We start from the raw sequence: 19,217 nt of genomic DNA, 5'->3' as shown, positions 1-19,217 counted from the left end.
CCACAGAACCTTGCCCAGTCACTCTTGTAACACACGATAACCTCCTTCTGAGTTTGGAAGTCTTTAAATCATGGGGACTTCCATGTTACAGAGAATCACCTATTACTTTAAACTTGCAAGTGACCCATGACCCATGCTGCAGAGGAAGGTAAAAAAACCCTAGGGTCTCTGCCAATCTGACCAGAAGGAAAATTCCTTCCTGACTCCAAATATGGTGATCAGTTAGATCATGAGCATCTAGGCAAGACCCACCAGCTAGACTCCTGAGAAATAATTCTCTATGTAAATCAGAGCCCTCCCCATCTAGTGTCCCATCACTGGCCATTGAAGATATTTGCTGGCAGTTGCAAATTGCCTACAATGGCATGTAGCCAGTCTCAGCATACCATCCCCTCCATAAATGTATCAAGCTTAGTCTTGAAGCCATTTAGATGTTTTGCCCCCACTACTCCCCTTCTTTCCAGTTTGACTCATTTAATTTCTGTATAGATATTATTCAATTTTCCTTTGAACATAACACCACACATTTTGAAAGTGTTCTGTGGATTTTAGCCATCCAGTTGCCAAGAAGGTCAATTATAGTTTTGTGGGTAAATCTGTGCAACCTGATTCTCCACATTCATACCTGTCCAAACAAACTACTCAACGTGCAAGGCACTGGAGACTCAGGCCTGTAGACGGTATTGGAGAGGTTGTACAATATTTTCATCGAACATGGGGCTGATGATTTCACACATGCGCTTGCCCTTCTCAGAGGGAGGCATGAACTAAAACCATTGCAGTCACTGGGCGTGTCTCCATGGTTTCCATGGGCTTTGGACCAAACCCTAAGGCTACAGAGGTGCTGCTGTAAGCTCTCTAGTGGAGCTGCTCTAAGCCAACAGGAGAGCGCTCTCCCATCCACAGGCGCTGACTTTTATTTTTACCGGGGGGTGCTCCACCTGCTCTGCCCTGAGGCCCCTCTTGGTCTTGTCCCCGCAGGCCCCACCTTTGCTCTTGTGCTAACTTTTCCTTAACATGCTGCCTCTTCCCACCCCTGCTTCACCCGCCAGCCCTGGGGGCCCACAAACAGCTGATCAGGTGGCCAGCCCTGGGGTGGAACCACTGTGGCTGGTGGGTGCTGAGAAACCCCTAATTTTCCATGGGTTCTTGAGCCCCAGAGCACCCACTGGAGTCAGTGCCTATGCTCCCATCGACTCAATCCATTCCAACAAGCAGTGGTAGCTATGCCAACAACAAAAAACTCCGGTGGCAAGGTTGGTGTAACTTATGTTGCTCAGCAGGTTGGCTTACCCCAAGCAACATAAGTGGTACTGTAGACATATCCTAAATGAGGAACAGATTTGAGTTCTCAGAAATCTTTCCTAAGAATTTACCCTTTATTTTACTCATGTATGGTCATGACTTGTATCACAGAAAATATTTACAGTACTTCATGTTTCATATGCTGCAGTTTGGACATCTTTGTGTTCACTGACATTGTGTGGCAAAGGACAGAAAGCAGATAACAGGATCCTCCTCTCCCTCGTATTTGGCCATCTTATCTTGGCTACTGCAGAATAGCATCTTTGCTTCCTTCTGGTATGATCATCTAGTTTAGTCAGGTTTCAGACTTGCTTGTGGAATACTTTCATCTCAGGTCCACTGTACCAGTTTGTCTGTGCTTTTTCTGGAAATTACAGCAAATCCCTCTGTTTGAATGCTTTGCAAACTATTTGACTAATTTTCATATTATCAAGGTACAGCTTATGAACTCTCTCAGCCATGAAGAATGGTTTCTAGCTTTGTTAAAAGTTGTAATCTTAGTACATATTCAGTAAGTCACATTTATGCTTTTTACATTTTAAATTTACCCTCCAGTGATTACAACTTTTCGCTGTCAATCCGGTATTCATTACAAGACTCTCACACAGCACAAATGCTATTGGTTTTGTTGCTTATGGTTTTACTGATGGTACTAACTTCTCATACATGAGCAAATAATTCATCAATGAATAATTTACATAATTAATGTAGACTGTGTTCCCAGTGTGGCCGAGAACAGATTGTGATTTTTGTCTAATTCACTCAAAATTCAAATTTAATCAATTTTTAATAGAAGGATTAGTCAGAAACAGTTCTCTGTGAGTATTAGATACTTGATCTCTGTCGGTTAGCTGTGATTTGTTGCATAAATCACATGATATTGTGTCTGTTCTCTGAATAGAGGAGTTAACTGATAGATAGAAAGGTGACTTGAAGGGGCTCTGAATCTCTCAGGGACACTTATCCTCTTCAGAAAAGGGACATGTGAAGAAGGCAGTCAAAACCTTAATTCTGCTTGTTCCATTACCTCTGTGATAGGGCTCTAGCAGAGTGTTTATTTTTCCTCTTTGGAACTCAGCTCCCCTGCTCTGTTAGGCATAGAGCCCTCCGTGGGGCCTGGAGAAAAGGGGATGACGCTGTGGAGGCAGATGAACCTTTTCATGTAGAAGCAGGGATGTCTGTGTGGAGGGTTCACCTCCACATGGTGACTTGCCCCTTTCTAATTAAATACACAAATCAATTCTTGGGTTCTTCTGTTATTGTTTTATTTTTAATGTGGTATTATCATGCATTATATGGAAAGCGGTTTTGCCTTTCGCAGTAGCATTAGGTATTGTCCACTGCCATGGGCAGCGTATCAGATTAGATGGATCTAATACGGCATGGTAAATTGTATGTTCCTATGAAAGAACTGAAACTTTAAACGATGAGGCAGATAGGCAGGAACTACTCAGCAAGGTAACCCTTGCTGAATTTACAATAAAGCTCTTCATCAAAGAGATGGTCTTTGAGGTTCCCAGAGTTTACTGGAGGCCTCTAACCCAGCAGATCATAGGAATTCACAGGGAAGGGAACCCCTAGATCCACAGAGGTAGCATCTGTTGGGAGGGGGTAGTTTGTTTCTTCACATGGCTTCACTTGTGTGCCCCACTGATGGCACCAAGGCTCCTGCAGGAGTTATGCTGCTATTGGTTGCAGCTTTCTGCGGCTTTGCAGAAGTAGAGTCTTACGGTACTCAAAGAGAATGAATACAGCTCCAATATGTATAAAATATTGAATAGTTTCTGCACAGAAATCGTATGGCTCTGAAATGGACAGTGCAGTGGAGACAGCCAGTCCCTTACTCTGTCCATCCACTCCCTGCTGTGACCCCAAAACATCCTGGATTCCCTTCCATGGAGAGCCCCAGGAAAAATAATTTAAAATGTTAGAGTAGGAGAATGGATTGTAAGGTAGAATACAGAGAGATCAGAAACACACCAAATTACCAAAGGAGTAATGTATTTTTTAAAAAAGTTCTTTTGCTTAAATGCTCTGACAAAGGAATCAGTTTAGACTATGAAAGTGTATGCTTTGACACCAGATGTCTTGTCACTCTTTTCAGACTATTGTTACACACTGATACACAATATCCACAGCCATATCTATATAATGTTGGTAATCCTATTCACTGGTTTGAAGCAAAACTGAGTCACATTTCATTTTATAATTTTCAGAGTGAGCTGTTAGTCTGTAAATATGCAGTTCTCATTAGCTATCAAAGTCACGTCCCATCCACTCTCACTCAATGTTTTGCTGGATTTTAATTTTTAATGTGTTCTCTGCTTTTCTGTCATTGTGTGAAACATCTCCTCTGCTCCTCACAAAGTAACAGAGCATGGTTTGTTTAATGTCCGCTCACACTACAGAGCAGACAGATATTGATGTGGACACAGTGGCAAAATGAGGACAGACAAGCATGGAATAAGCATCAGGCTATAACTTATTAAATTTTAGCAAAGGGTAGGAGCGCTACCAATCTATCACCCATACTCTCCTATATCAGCATTTAATTGGTTCCAGTGCAGGGGTTTATAGATTCATAGATATTTAGGTCAGAAGGGACCTTTATGATCATCTAATCTGACCTTCTGCACAACGCAGGCCACAGAATTTCACCCACCACTCCTGCGAAAAACCTCACACCTATATCTGTGCTATTGAAGTCCTCAAATTGTAGTTTAAAGACTTCAAGGAGCAGAGAATCCTCCAGCAAGTGACCCATGCCCCATGCTACAGAGCAAGGCAAAAAACCTCCAGGGCCTCTTCCAATCTGCCCTGGAGGAAAATTCCTTCCCGACCCCAAATATGGTGATCAGCTAAACCCTGAGCATATGGGCAAGATTCATCAGCCAGATACTACAGAAAATTCTTTCCTGGGTAACTTGGATCCCACGCAATCTAATATCCCATCACAGGCCATTGGGCCTATTTACCATGAATATTTAATTACCAAAACCATGTTATCCCATCATACCATCTCCTCCTTATCGAGTTTAATCTTAAAGCCAGATAGATCTTTTTCCCCCACTGCTTCCCTTGGAAGGCTATTCCAAAACTTCACTCCTCTGATGGTTAGAAACCTTCGTCTAATTTCTAGTCTAAATTTCCTGGGGGCCAGTTTATATCCATTTGTTCTTGTTGTCCACATTGGTACTGAGCTTAAATAATTTATCCCTCTGATATATTTATAGAGAGCAATCATATCTCCCCTCAGCCTTCTTTTAGTTAGGCTAAACAAGCCAAGCTCCTTGAGTCTCCTTTCATAAGACAAGTTTTCCATTCCTCGGATCATCCTAGTAGCCCTTCTCTGTACCTGTTCCAGTTTGAATTCATCCTTCTTAAAGATGGGAGACCAGAACTGCACACAGTATTCCAGGTGAGGTCTCACCAGTGCCTTGTAAAATGGTACTAAAACCTCCTTATCCCTACTGGAAATACCTCTCCTGATGCATCCCAAGACCGCATTAGCTTTTTTCATGGCCATATCACATAGGATGACTATTAGCCGCCAATGATCAACCAATACTCCAAGGTCCTTTTCCTCCTCCTTTACTTCTAATTGATGTGTCCCTAGCTTATAACTAAAATTCTTGTTATTAATCCCTAAATGCATGATCTTACACTTCTCACTATTAAATTTCATCCTATTACTATTACTCCAGTTTACAAGGTCATCCAGATCCTCCTGTAGGATATCCCTGTCCTTCTCTAAATTGGCAATACCTCCCAGCTTTGTATCATCCGCAAACTTTATTAGCACACTCCCACTTTTTGTGCCAAGGTCAGTAATAAAAAGATTAAATAAGATTGGTCCCAAAACCGATCCTTGAGGAACTCCACTGGTAACCTCTCTCCAGCCTGACAGTTCACCTTTCAGTAGGACCCGTTGTAGTCTCCCCTTTAACCAATTCCTTATCCACCTTTCAATTTTCCTATTGATCCCCATCTTATCCAATTTAACTAATAATTCCCCCCATATAACATGTAACTGATGCCAGAGTTACAGGTCTTCTTACCATATAACCCCTAATGCAGGGTAGGCTTTCCTCACTTGACTCCCCAGGACTCAGCTATCTCTGAGTCCTAGCACCCTGCCTGCCCCACAAGGGGGACAGAGGGAGCAGCAGGGTAAAGATCTTGGCCTGTGAGGGCCACGAGGTCACACCCTATGATATGAGCCCAAGGCCCAACACCAAAATCCCAAGTTTTTTCCTCAGGGAACTGTTCATTTTATTCTCCTAACTGCACTGGAAACTGGCCACAAGTTGAGACAAACAAACAACTCCACCCCAGTACCTCAGTTAGGTACTAAGGATGTTCCTACTCAACCCTCTGTGGCTTGAAGGTGCTGTGAGGAAGACAAAACTCTATGGTCCTCTGCCAACTGGCCCATGGGAGAAAAAAAAAAATCCTTCCTGATCCCTTAAACAGGCAAGCAACTAGACCTGCAACACCTGCAGCATTTGTCAGGCCGGGTTCTCATTCTTAGCTCAGGTGGGTACAGTGGGTTGCTGGAGCAGAGCTGAAAGAAGCTCCACATGGTGCCTGCACTGGGCTAAATCCTGGGAGTTGAGGCATGCCAGCCAGTTAGCATCTCTCCTCCACAGCTGGGCAATGGGTGTCAGACTCCCAGGGGGAGGAGTTACCTATTGTCCCTAGGCAAGTGTCTCCTTCCCTTGCTAGGGGGCCCTGTCCCCCTTTCATTGCTGGCTCCCATTTAATTCCCCCACCCATTGATTTAGGAGGATCACATTTCTGCTTCTGAGATGGGATGAGGGCACATTTGGGCTAAGAACACATTGTTAATTCTTTAGTATCTCAATTATTACATATACAATACATGTATTAAGTAGTGAAAGGGTCCAATTCCACAAACTACAGAGTACACTCAGTTCTCATGTCAGTCTCACACAGCACATTGGAAGATTATGGGCCCAAATCAGTAATTTTTCAGCTGCACTATTAGGGATATTAATGATACTTGGCAAATTTGCAGTAGGGTCCTTCAAATAAGCATATGCCATTTTTAAGTGATATCTGATGTAAAGGAAGTCCACCTTTCCTTTATTTTCCTAAAGAAAATTTATTAGCCACCCATTTGTAAGACTTATAAAACATATCATGGACCATTTTCAGACGCTAAAAGAGAAAAAGCATTTGGCATAGAGATGCAGTTCCAAACTTACTAATAGAAAGGGGCAGTTGACATCTGTTAGGCTACCACTAAATGAATTTTCAAGCAACTATGCAACCCTAATGGGTATATAAAAATACGGTCTTCTGTGTTACCTAAGATGGGCAGTACCCATACTGTCAGTTTCCTGAACAATTTTCCCCAGCAACCCCTAGACTCAGAACTGTGCTGGGGAGATCTCCTAACTCCAGGGCACTAGGATCCCAGGGATATTTCCTCTCCCCCTGACCACGTGGCCTTGGGGGAGAACTAAGGAGCCAGCCAGAGACTCTAGCCTGTAGGAACAGAAGCAGCCAAAGCCAGAGACCTTTTGCACCTATACACATTCCAGTCAAAACTGTAGAATGGTGTCGGACTTTCTCAGCCCTGCACTGATTGCTCCAACCCTCCCACTCTTCCTCAGTCTCTTCACCTCAGCTTTACTTTGCACCTGTCACTTTTATGCTCTTCTCCCCTGCCCTCCCACCCTCTTTGCTTACCCGTTATTCCAATTTAGCTGGTCCGCTCCTAATTAACCCCTGCCCTGCAAAAACTGCTGATATTTGCCACCATGACATTGTTCGCTCTGCTTGTGTATTGCACCCTTTTCCCCACCTCTGTCTGCCTGATCTATGTAGATTATACACTCTTTGGGGCAGTAACTGTCAGCTATCTTACTTGGCCTTAGGCACTACTGTAATAAACGTGATATACTGTATTTCCTGTGTTTCTGCCAGGGTAAATTCTCATACATGTGCACCAAAGGCCTGCCCATGTTTAAGTTAAAAAGAGAGTTGTGCTTTTGACTTCTTATGGCATCTGCCCTCAAAACCAAAAGTGTGGTTAAAATTAAATATTATTTCTATAATACTAAAAGGTGCAGTAGTACAGACTGACTGAATTATGACCTGTTAGCACCACAATAAGCAGATACTCAGACATAACATAGGTAGGACACAGACATCTATGGATCCTGTTACCTGGATCATTTGAGAGAGATGTCTAAATTTATACCCAAAGTGAAGATATTAACAAATAGATTTGACTAAGTGTACCACTAAGGGCGTTTGGCCAAAACCCAGATACTTTTACCCTGGGATAGTGCCCAGACAGATGAATGATCATTGTGTGACGGTATTAGCTTTCCAGTAGTTGCTACTATTACGATAGCCACACAACAAATGCTTGACTTGTCTACATGGCCAGTTAATGTGCTGTAGATAAACACTGCTTGCTGTGCACTACCTCCCTGTGCAAACACGCCATTAGCTGAAGTCTTCAAAATTCTATCACTTAGGAAATTCACATACTCCATAATTTGCATACAAAAGAAATGGGTCATCTCCATTTTTTCCAGTAAATATTCGACAGCAATGAAATCTCATATTATGACTAATTTTTTTTCAACATATACTTCAGATTTATAACCAGTACACCATGAAACAGCATGATAAACATTAAAATACATTTATGTTTTGTCATGTATAGTCACTTTTTAAAAGCTGCTAATTTACAAAATTTAATGCATCCAATATTTCTATTGGCTATTTTAGAAATTAGCTATGCTTCCACTCCAGAATATACTGTTATTCATACACGTAATTAAAATTTATTTTTAAAACAATATGTTTATATCTGTAAACATTGAGCAACAGCTGCTAATGGGTTCAGATCTACGGTTTAACCCTGTTAGCCTAGAGAATTGTGCTGATACTGCTATAGTACATATGCTGCAAAAGGTGTAGACTATCTAAAATTAGGGTTGCCAGATATCCAGATTTCGACCGGAACACCCAGGTGAAAAGGGACCCTGATGGCTCCGGACAGCATCGCTGACCAGGCCATTAAAAGTCTGGTTAGCGGTCTAGCAGGGCTAAGGCAGGCTACCTGCCCTGGCTCTGTGCGGCTCCCAGAAGTGGCCAGCATGTCCCTGTGGCCCCTAAGTGCAGGGGCAGTGAGGGAGGCTCTGTGCGCTGCCCCCACCCCAAGCACTGGCTCCACAGCTCCCACTGGCCAGAAACCACAGCCAATGGGAACCACGGGGAGGGGGGGGGGGAGGGGGTGCCTGAGGCCCAGAGCCACCTGGCACCCCTGTGCCTAGAAACTGGACATGCCAGCCACTTCCTGGAGCCTCAGGGAGCCTGCTTTAACCCCACTGCACCGCTGACTGGGAACCCCCTGAGATAAGTACCACCCATCTGGAACCCAAACCCCCTCCCAGGCCCCAACCCTCTGCCCCAGGTTGGAACCCCCTCCTGCACCCTAACTCTCTCCCAGAGCCCTCACTCCAACCCCCTGCCCCAGCTCTGAGCACCCTCCCAGAGCCTGCACCCCTCCCACACCCCAGCCCTGAGCCCCCTTCTGCACCGAAACTCCCCCAGAGATGCACTTTGCATCCCTCCAGCCCCCCAACCCTATGCCCCAGGCCTGAGCCTGCTCCCACACTCCAAACCCCTCGGCTCCACCCCAGAGCCCCCTCCTGCATCCCAAACCCCTCATCCCAAGCCCCACCCCAGAGCCCGCACCCCCAGCCAGACCCCTCACCCCTCCCACACCCCAACCCCCTGCCCCAGGCTGGATCCCTCTCCCACACCCTGAACCCCTTATTTCTGGCCCCATCCTGGAGCCACACTCCCAGCTGGAGAACTCCTGCACCCCAACACCCTGCCCTAGCCCAGTGAATGTGAGTGAGGGTGAGGGGAGTGCAAGCGACAGAGGGGAAGGAGGGATGGAGTGAGTGGGGGAGGGGCCTTGGAGAGGGGTCAGGGCAGGGGTGAGGCCTCGGGGAAGGGTAGGGCAAGGGTATTCAATTTTGTGCGATTATAAAGTTGGAAGCCCTATCTAAAATACAGCTTTAAGCAGAGTTTATAACCAGTAGTTGACCTTGGTTCCAAACGTGCTTTTAACCAAACACACACAATACTCCAACCCATTGCAGTTCCCATGATCCGCCCTTCCTAGAGACCTTGGCTGGCACATAAGTGTCTTCCTGTAACTTGTTCAGCACATGAAACATGTATATGGGACCTTCTAACCATGCCTGCAAAACCTGCTTTGACCAAGCCTCCTTTCTCCCAGCTGTGGGTGACAACACACCCCCAAAGTGCTGGTGCAACTCATTACACGTCTTCATGCACTCTCTCTCTTGCTGTGGCCCCAAGGACGATGGCCCAGATTTTCCCAGAATGCATGGATACAAACATGGTTAGGTGATATGTTAGCTATGACACTCACAGTTGACACTTGGCTGTGATGTGGAATAAGTTTCTACGTGGCCACAACTCACCCTTGTTTATAGCAACCTGGCCAGATGAACGTGTCATGAACATGCTGCAAAAATATTATAATTAAACTTCAGAGTAGCAGCTGTGTTAGTCTGTATCCGCAAAAAGAAAAGGAGTACTTATGGCACCTTAGAGACTAACAAATTTATTTGAGCATAAGCTTTCGTGAGCTACAGCTCACTTCATCGGATGCTTATGCTCAAATAAATTTGTTAGTCTAAGGTGCCACAAGTACTCCTTTTCTTTTTATAATTAAACTTGTAATATAAATGAGGCAAACATACAGTGAAAAGGACTGTAAACACAAGTACATAAAAACTAGCTTTTAATGACATGTCACTTTCAGCCCAGTTCCCTTCTTGTCTCAGATTTTATACCCTAAACAACTGGGCCTGAAGATCCTCTTAGTATGTGAGGAGGTTTCAAGTACTACTAAGGGTATAATTAGTCAGTGTTTTTGTTGGATAAAGGAAACCTGGTGCTAAGGAGGACAGATTGGGGGACCAAAAATATTATATATAAATAACTGAGGGGAAAAGAGAAAAAGGAAGGAGAGAGTGCCAATTAAAACAAGAGTGAAAATTAAGATAATAAACTAATAAGGAAATCAGGAAGTGGGAACATGTGTTAATCATTAAACACACATTTCCTGATGTAATTATATATTTTAAACACTATTTGCAATTAAATTAAGACCTAATGATTTGTACATATTATAATATTGGCTTAGTAATGTAATTTCACATTTTTATGACTAGCAGCACAAAACACATATAAACACAGTGTAGATTTTCCAGTATACATGACTGCTTCAGAGCTGCAGTATTATGTAGAAACAGAAGAGGAGGAAATATGGACATCTGAAGTCCTTTAGTGCTTAATGAGTTATTACCATACATTTTGAAGGAGAAATCCTCCAAAAGCAATAAAGAATGCTTTACTAAATAAATAAAAAAAAAAAAAAAGACTGTTATCTACAGTAGTGTCTCTAAATATGGTCATGTCACTGTTATAAAGATGTAGCATTTGGGCCAAAAAGACCAGATAACCTTACAGACTCTTTGGCACTCCAGAACCAAAGGTTCAAAAAAGGGCAACTAAAATGATTAGGGATTTGGAACTGGTCCCATATGAGGAGAGATTAAAGAGGCTAGGACTTTTCAGCTTGGGAAAGAGGAGACTAAGGGGGGATATGATAGACGTATATAAAATCCTGAGTGGTGTGGAGAAAGTGAATAAGGAAAAGTTATTTACTTGTTACCATAATATAAGAAGTAGGGGCCACCAAATGAAATTAATGGGTCGCAAGTTTAAAAACAAATAAAAGGAAGTTCTTCTTCACTCAGCGTACAGTCAGTCTGTGGAACTCCTTGCCTGGGAGGTTGTGAAGGCTAGGACTATAACAGGGTTTAAAAGAGAACTGGATAAATTCATGGAGGTTAAGTCCGTTAATGGCTATTAGCCAGGATGGGTAAGGAATGGTGTCCCTAGCCTCTGTTTGTCAGAGGGTGGAGATGGATGGCAGGAGAGAGAGCACTAGATCATTACCTGTTAGGTTCACTCCCTCTGGGGCACCTGGCATTGGCCACTGTCAGAAGACAGGATATTGGGCTGGATGGACCTTTGGTCTGACCCAGCATGGCCATTCTTATGTTCTTATTTGATTATGTTCTTTTGCTTGAAATTCTATCTTCACAACTGTCTTGCTGTCTATTTCTAAGGTTCTACCTCTTTCTTTTTCCAAATTTCAGGACATTTTCCTTTTTGTTTTCATGTCTGAGAGCTCTTGTTCTCTTGCCCTATGTTTCAGTATCCAGTCTGATACTTTCCTCTTAAAAAGAGAATTCTCTGTGTTCTGCGTTTTCCTTCTAGCACCTGAAAACCTTTTTCTTTCAAATCCTATACCCTTAAAATGCTAAAAATAGCTACTTTTACCTACTGTTTCCTAATTCCTCTGTTCAGAAGCCACTGCTCTGTTATCTGCTATGATGTACTTAACTGACTGAAGGTTTATTAGTTGTTGTTTATAAGGTTCTCTTATAGGGAGAAACTATGAATGACCTTCAAAATATTTTTAAAAAAATCTAATTGTAGAGTTACATGATATATAGCTCAAAAACCAAAGGGCAGAGGGGTATTCAGAAAGACAACAACAAAAACATAATGCTAAACATACTTTTAAAATAAAATTAGGTGTCAAAGTCAGACTTATTCCTGTGTCAGACTGAAACCTTCAAAATTGACTCAGTTGCTGAGTTTATTCTTTGGGTGACTGATGCAATCTGAAGATTGAAGTCTATCTTTAATGAGTGCTAAGAATGATAGAATTATACATGCTGATTCTGATCTCTCATACACTGATTGAGTTAGACTGATATATAATTTACTTTCGAGGCAACCAAGACATAAAATGGTTATAGAATAAAAACATCTAAAGAAATTGTTATGTTTAATCATGATTTTTCTTAATTTTTCTTAATTTAATATGAACCATGAGGTATATTAGGTACAAACACGGAACGAAATACTTTGTTAGAGATTAATGTTTGCGCAATCTTGAGAACCTGCATGACTACATATACATAATATTTTAATTGGGGAACTAATTAATTGTGTGGCATACTTATACCACTTTGATGCAGACTTTTTAATTAAAAAGGGCTCAAGTATTTAAGTATTTGTGGAACTGGAATGATATTCCACAAAATGAAGTGAGAAAGAGGTTTAAAGGGAAAAACAAAGAATCATCTCTGTCAGGACAGAAGGTGATAAAGAGGATTTAATAAATAAACAGGAATTTAACACTTATTACTCTACCTCCATGTGCATCAGCTGAAGCAGCAACCAAGACCAGCCCACATGTAAATGAGCTAACTGAGGATATAACAGGTACTCAGACCTGAATCAAAACAATCCCCAGAGAGGTGTTTAGATTTCAAGGAATTCAATGGCTTTTTTTACACTAGGAAAATTCACCAGCATTTTTTAAGCCCCTGAGTCAAGCAGAGTTATAGGGTTGTAAAAACTCCTGGGCTCCAGCTACACTACAGCTGTCATTATTGCTACTTCTGATGGAGCTGCACTGATGCATAAAAATGCTGTTATAGGCACATCTGGTGTGTGAAAGCCTCCTGAAATTCACGAAGCTTGAGCCAGGGAGAAAGAAGCTTACTGTCCTTCTGACAGAATCACAGACTATTATACAGCAGCTCCTCAGCAACTAAAAAAAGCACAAGACACAAGAAATGAAGCTAATTTCTGAAGAACCTTTCAGTCAGTCAGTATCTCACTAGCAGTAAACTTCAGTTGGCAAGACTGAAGAGCTGCATAAGCATTGCCCAGGGTTCGGAGGACTTTATTGCCAAAATGTAGTTTAACTGAGGCTACTGAAATGTTATTGAGAGTCCACTTTTATTAATAATTTCTTGAGCTAAAGTCTGGATGGATTCTGGTTTTGCTCAGCTGCTTATCTCAGACTGCTCTTTCAGTGAGCAGGTGGGTTTAAAGAAACATTGAAATCTAAAGCAAATACTTGTTGAGCTGCTTCTTGAAATAAATGAATTAAAGCAATCCTCCAATTACTGAATTTCCCCAAGAAGAAGTTGGTAATAATACAAGCGTAAAATCACTTACTTTTAGAACCAAAACCACCTTTGGACAAGATTCACCTAACTTCTGTTTCAGCTTGCTCAGAGAACAGTGCCCACTATAGGAAATCAGTCTTGTTCTTCTAGGAGATGTAATCTCCACGTGAGATGCACTAGAAAGGAGGTTGCAAGTGAATGAACACCTTTTTCACTGATTGCCCTTGTGATTACTATCTTCTTTGTGGAATACATTCTACATCATTCATAATTGAGTTCTTTTGCTTGTGAGAGTCATGACGTCCCATAAAGTATTTAAAAAAAAACCTTTGTGACAGATAGTGGAATTATACCCCTGATGTTAAATCATGAAAAACCATTAATATACCTCACAAGGCATTTGTTTTTCCAGACTATAATTTACTACTTTGGGGACAAAGTGACTTGGCACTCAACATTCTATTTTTTTTTAATATATATATATTATGTGTGTGTGTGTGTGTGTATACACACACACACACGCTTTCACACCCACACCAGCTCCACTTACACCACTTTATTGGGTTAGCTTAGCTGCTGTAAATTCTGCAGAAGCATGGAATCAACCCAAAGGAACTTGGATAAGTGTTACTTTGTATTAATATTATAATGGCATGGCTTTAAGTCTTCCCCCACCAAGTAAAAGCCTGCCACATACAAGGCCCTGTCTGAGCTCATTAGACTTAAATTCAGAGGAGGAGGAGGAGAATGGATGACCATGGCGTGCTCAGAATAAGACAGCTTTCTTCAACGTCACATGACCCCCTAGAGCAGAACTATGCTGCAAATATGAAATGACAATTATGTACCAATTTGCATAGCCACCTAACCATAATATACACACGGCCCTGGCCAGATACTAGGTAACTAGAATTTAAATCAACCAAGTGTTGCCAACATTACTCAAACCTCAACACATGCTTCAGTCAGAAAATTCAAATCAATCAGCTACATTGTCATTTCCTGTAAGCAGGCTGAGTTCACACCCATCTCCGAACAAATCCATACGCATTCTAGATAGTTCAAACATTCCCCTTTCCTGGAGTTTTTCTCAGCGGCTAGTTCATATAACTATGTAAGAACATAAACCCCTGAGGAGATGCTTTCCCCTCCAAAATTGACTTCCTAGAATTTGCCTGTAGGACTTCCTCTATCCCAGCTCCCTCTGCTTCTCAAAGACACACATCATCCCCTCCTATATTCCTTATTGAAGGGAACAAGATGTTCCTATGACTCCGCTGTAATTATCCTGCGTCTTCCTACAAAGTTCATATGCCTGACATCACAATGACTTTATGGAGGAGCCTTGAGTCATTACATTTGGGGTCTGTTAGAATCTGCCATGCTATTACACGGCCTCTCATGGAAATCACAGTGGCACTGCAGTTAGCTGATGGCAGAATATGGTTCCATATATTTCTGTATTAACTTGAAAAAGATTCAAGCTAGGTAGATTATTTCAAGGGTCATAAAAGCTTCAGTTTGGAATTTTCTAAAAGTGGCTGATGAATAATTCAGTATATTCTAGTGTTACAGAATACATCACTCAAGTCTATTAATTCACTTAACATAAGGAGAAGCATAACATGACTAAAGAGAAGTGACATAGCACTATTCTGTACTGATCCTCTGGTTATCTGTAATTTTTTAATGATCGTTAATCACTAATTAATGACTTAGTTAATCGCTTGCATAACTAAAACATTATCTTTTTTTAATTACATTAAGTAATGAAGAAGTAGGGTTTTTTAAATCTGTGTGTTTCCCCATGGTAATCTTGTGAATATTCCAAGAGAAATATTTGTTTTCTGTATTAACATATACTTTAAAGGCCCAAGAACATAAAACAGGCCATAACATGATTACTATGTTGGCATCTCTTGGTGTGCACATAATGATGGGGGGGTGGGGGAGGGGGAAGGGATTTTAATGGCAGGAGAAGAAAAGTAAGTACCGGTGGGATGAGGGGGGAGAGAGAGAGAGAGAGAGAGAGAGAGAATGAATGAATGTCACTCAGAAGTGTTCTTAGCATGAAAGCGCTCAGAGCAATAGTTCAATGTATTGGCTATTACCATCTTTTAGTTCCTGGAAAGTTAACCCTTTTCTTTCTGATATGGATAGTAGTAGGCTTAAACAAAGCTTCAGCACTTCCAAGCTGGACATTTATTTGTGCTTAACTAATCCCCCCTTCAAATTCATCCAGATACGACATATATTGCAGAACATAGATGCCCTTTTGCTCCTTTGTAAAGCACAAGGACAACGGAATCTACAGCTTCAGCCCTTCACAATGGGTACTATTTGCCAGTATATCAACAGATTCAATTCCAGATATGAATGTTACTGTACGAACTCTTTAATACTGCAGACCAGATGGCGCTTGAGCAACTTTATGTTCCACCAAGGCAACTGAAATCAGCCTGAGCATCTTTGTTCTCCATCCTGAGGTTTCACCAGAATTGGGCTGGGAGCAGGGCATTCTCAGTTTAGTGACCACCCTTCTCCAGAACTGTCTCCCACAGAATGTCCCTCGGAACCTTTCAGTGGCTCTCCACAGAGCTTAGTTCAAGTGCATCAATGACTGTTTTTGCCTCCCCTTTTTTGCCAGCTCTTCATTGGGATGCTTTTACTATGGTGGCTGGCTGTTTCTGGGCCAGTTTTGGTATTCATTTTGTTTTGAGTTCTTCTGTAAAACATCATATATATTCAATGGAAGATGAGCACTTAATACATTTTTAAAGCTCTATTTTTATCCTCTCAAAAATTCAGATTTGAAAAGAATGCAAAAGAAGAGGAAAACATGAAATGGTGAAAATAAAAAATAATGCAATGTGCCAGATATATAGAGTGCTGAAGGAAGTTAACATGAACAGCAAGTCAAAACACACAGTGTGGTTCTAAGGGGTCACAGGACTTGGCAGCATAGCTACAGGTGTCCGTAACATTTTCTTTAATCTGCCCCTGGAAAGAAGGTTGTGCTCCACACTGTTGGATGATTCATGCTACAGTGATCCATGCCTTTTCTAGGCTCCATTATGGCAACTTGCATACTTTGGGATGGTGTGCCAACCCCTTAAGAAAAGCCCCAACTGATCTAAAGTGTATTAACTTTCCTCCTGAACAACACTGCTCATCCCAATGCTACACGCAACACAATCTTTTATGAGGATCCAGTATAGTAATTCCAAGCATGTGTCCTCTCGAGTAAGGTCTTTTATGGAAACTTATAGTATTCTAAACTCAATCATTATGAGTTATGTATACAGCCTGTGGCTGTCAATTTGAGTATATAGAAAACGGTGCTCATAATCTGTGCTGCAACTTCAACTCCACCTCACAGTAGGGTGTGAGAAGTCAGGCAGGCAGGGGCATCTCCTAAACCAGTTGTTTACATGAAACGGGCTTCCATTGTCCACAGCCCAGGAAAGGACATTGTTGGACCATTAGAGTTAATGGAAAAACATTGACAACTCAAAATAGAGAGGAACATCTCAGCTCCCAAACTTCAAATCAGGAGTCATGGTGGAGACAGAGAGACAGAAAGAGAGAGAAGGCTTTTAAAAGCAAGTTTGGGACTGAGATTTTTTTAATCCAGAACATGGGGGACAGTCTCAAGACAGGAGGTTGTCCATGAACACTGGCTCCCTCGCATATTTAGGGGGTATGGTGGGGCATGGTTTTAAGGCAACAGGCAATTCATTAGGAAAGGAATGTTATATAATATGAAAGTGTAAAGCTGGAGGTTGTGTCTTCACTTTGATTTTCTGCTTTCCCTTATTATTTAATCTTTGAATTGGTGGTTTTTCTATTAAATAAACTTTGTTTATTTTTATTCCAAGCAGGTCTCTGGCGTGCAAACTGTGTGGAGTGCATACGCCGAAGGAAGCTGATAACTGGGGGTCTGATTTCATGCCTTTGGGGGTGACAAACTAGAGGGGAATGGTCTGAGTGTCTGGTATTTAAGAACTCACTGATAATGAATTTGGGGAGACTCAGGACTAGATGGCCTATTGGTATACCCTGCAAAGTATAACTGGGCTGGTGAAAGCCAGAGTCACACCTTATGCTTTTGGGCTGGCTACTGGTGTCAGGGATCTGAACCACAGTTACACAGCATTAAGGCCCCCAAAGTTACAGGGTAGGTGGTGAAAGAACCCCTTACCAGTATGGGTGGTCCCCAAAATGTCCCTCCATGACACTGGACCAACAAAAAGTGTGACTCTCACTAAGGGACTATGACCTCCCTAGATGGTTGTGTTTCACGGGTATTATAAAACTATCAAGCTCAAAGGTCAAACAAGTGATAGCAGTCTCAGCAATGGGCAGAAGACTATGGAGCTCCCTTCTGGGGAAGGTAAAAATGACCCTAGACTTCATCACTTCAGACCAAGATGTTAGACTAACTTCTTTAACCATTACCTGAACTTCCACCAGCAGCAAAGAAGAAAATAATGATACATTTTTCAATCTAATTTGAACTCTCTGCAATAGGGAAGCAGAATATTTATACACAGAGCTTTGAATGTATTGGACTTTAACAGAATCCACTCTCTGCTACGTTCCACCTCATGGCTAGGCACGGCATAGCTGTTCCCTCGCTGGGCTAGCATCCTGTACTAATGGTTGCTATGGTAGTTCCTCTTCCAGTGATTGGTGTCACTATGTTAAGTCCACCCCTTCTGGGGCCACTATTATCGGAATTGAAAATCCTCCAGAAGTCTAACACAAACAAAAATCATTCTTCCTCCCTAGGGATTTTCCTCAGCCTGCCTTCGGCTCAGCCAGTAAGCCTCCTTGCTGGGCTCAATAACCTTTGTAGTGGGCTTGTGTGAGCCCTTCTCTGGGACTGGTAGGGGAACTCAGTCCCACTCACTACTTTGGGTTCCAGTCTGGGGGCCTGTACTGACCAGCTAGGTCTGCTCCTTTACTGGTGCTGCAGTTTTCCCTGGGCTACTCCCTATCCAGCCTCTTAAGTTTTCCTCTGAGGGGGTCTGTCTCTTCCCTGCTTTGTCAGAATCTCTCCCAGGCCTCCCTGCCTGGAAAGCTTTTCCCAGTCTCTTCCCTGTTTGGTCAGAGTCCCAGCTGGAGAGTTTTCCTTACTCTGAGCTTTTTGCCTGGCTCTCTCTCCAGCTGGGCTTTATCATTTAAGCCTGACTCATTCACTACAGCCAAAATTTGCTCCTGGATTTCCCTCAGATAGGGCTCATTCTGCAATCAGGCTGGCTTAGCCCCAGGCTGTCCAGCCCGTCCTGTTACATGGACCATGTAGTGTCTGCAGCAATATCTCACTAGTACAGATAGCATACAGAATACGTGCATGGTACAGGTAGTGACAGAATAAGTGCTTTCAAATAACCATTTTATATATATATTTATTTTCAATGGACTCTTGCTTTGACTCAAAACAAACATGGAATACAAGGTAAAAATAAAAACATTCCAGTAAATTGCTATAGACATTGTAAGTGTCACCAGGCTTTTAGAGATCACTGCAAGCTTTTACACACTGTAAGATTGAGAGGAGTGCAGTAGTTGCCATTAGACTCTTTACCATGGTTGACTGCTAAAAATTAATGTTACCATGTAACATGCAGTATTATTTATATAATATGTTAATTATACAAAAGGGAAAACTGTAAAGATGTGACTGATAACCTTTGTATGTTGATTGAATGTTTCAGTAGTATTGGAAGACATAAGAGGAAAAAATTGCTCTCCTGAAGACATGGAATTCATGGTAGTCTATTGTACATGGAAGACAGGATTTGGTGAGTCCACACAGTGCTGAGG

At 42.1% G+C, this 19,217-nt stretch overlaps 1 protein-coding gene across 5 annotated transcripts in view; it reads right to left on the bottom strand.

The window, feature by feature from the left end:
* Positions 1 to 19,217, bottom strand: part of TRPM3 (transient receptor potential cation channel subfamily M member 3) — a 592,300-nt gene that overhangs the window by 245,563 nt on the left and 327,520 nt on the right. The window lies entirely within an intron of this gene.

Source organism: Chelonia mydas, chromosome 5 (assembly GCF_015237465.2).
Source record: "Chelonia mydas isolate rCheMyd1 chromosome 5, rCheMyd1.pri.v2, whole genome shotgun sequence".
Lineage (NCBI taxonomy): Eukaryota > Metazoa > Chordata > Testudines > Cheloniidae > Chelonia > Chelonia mydas.
This window is presented reverse-complemented; position numbering and strand designations above follow the sequence as displayed.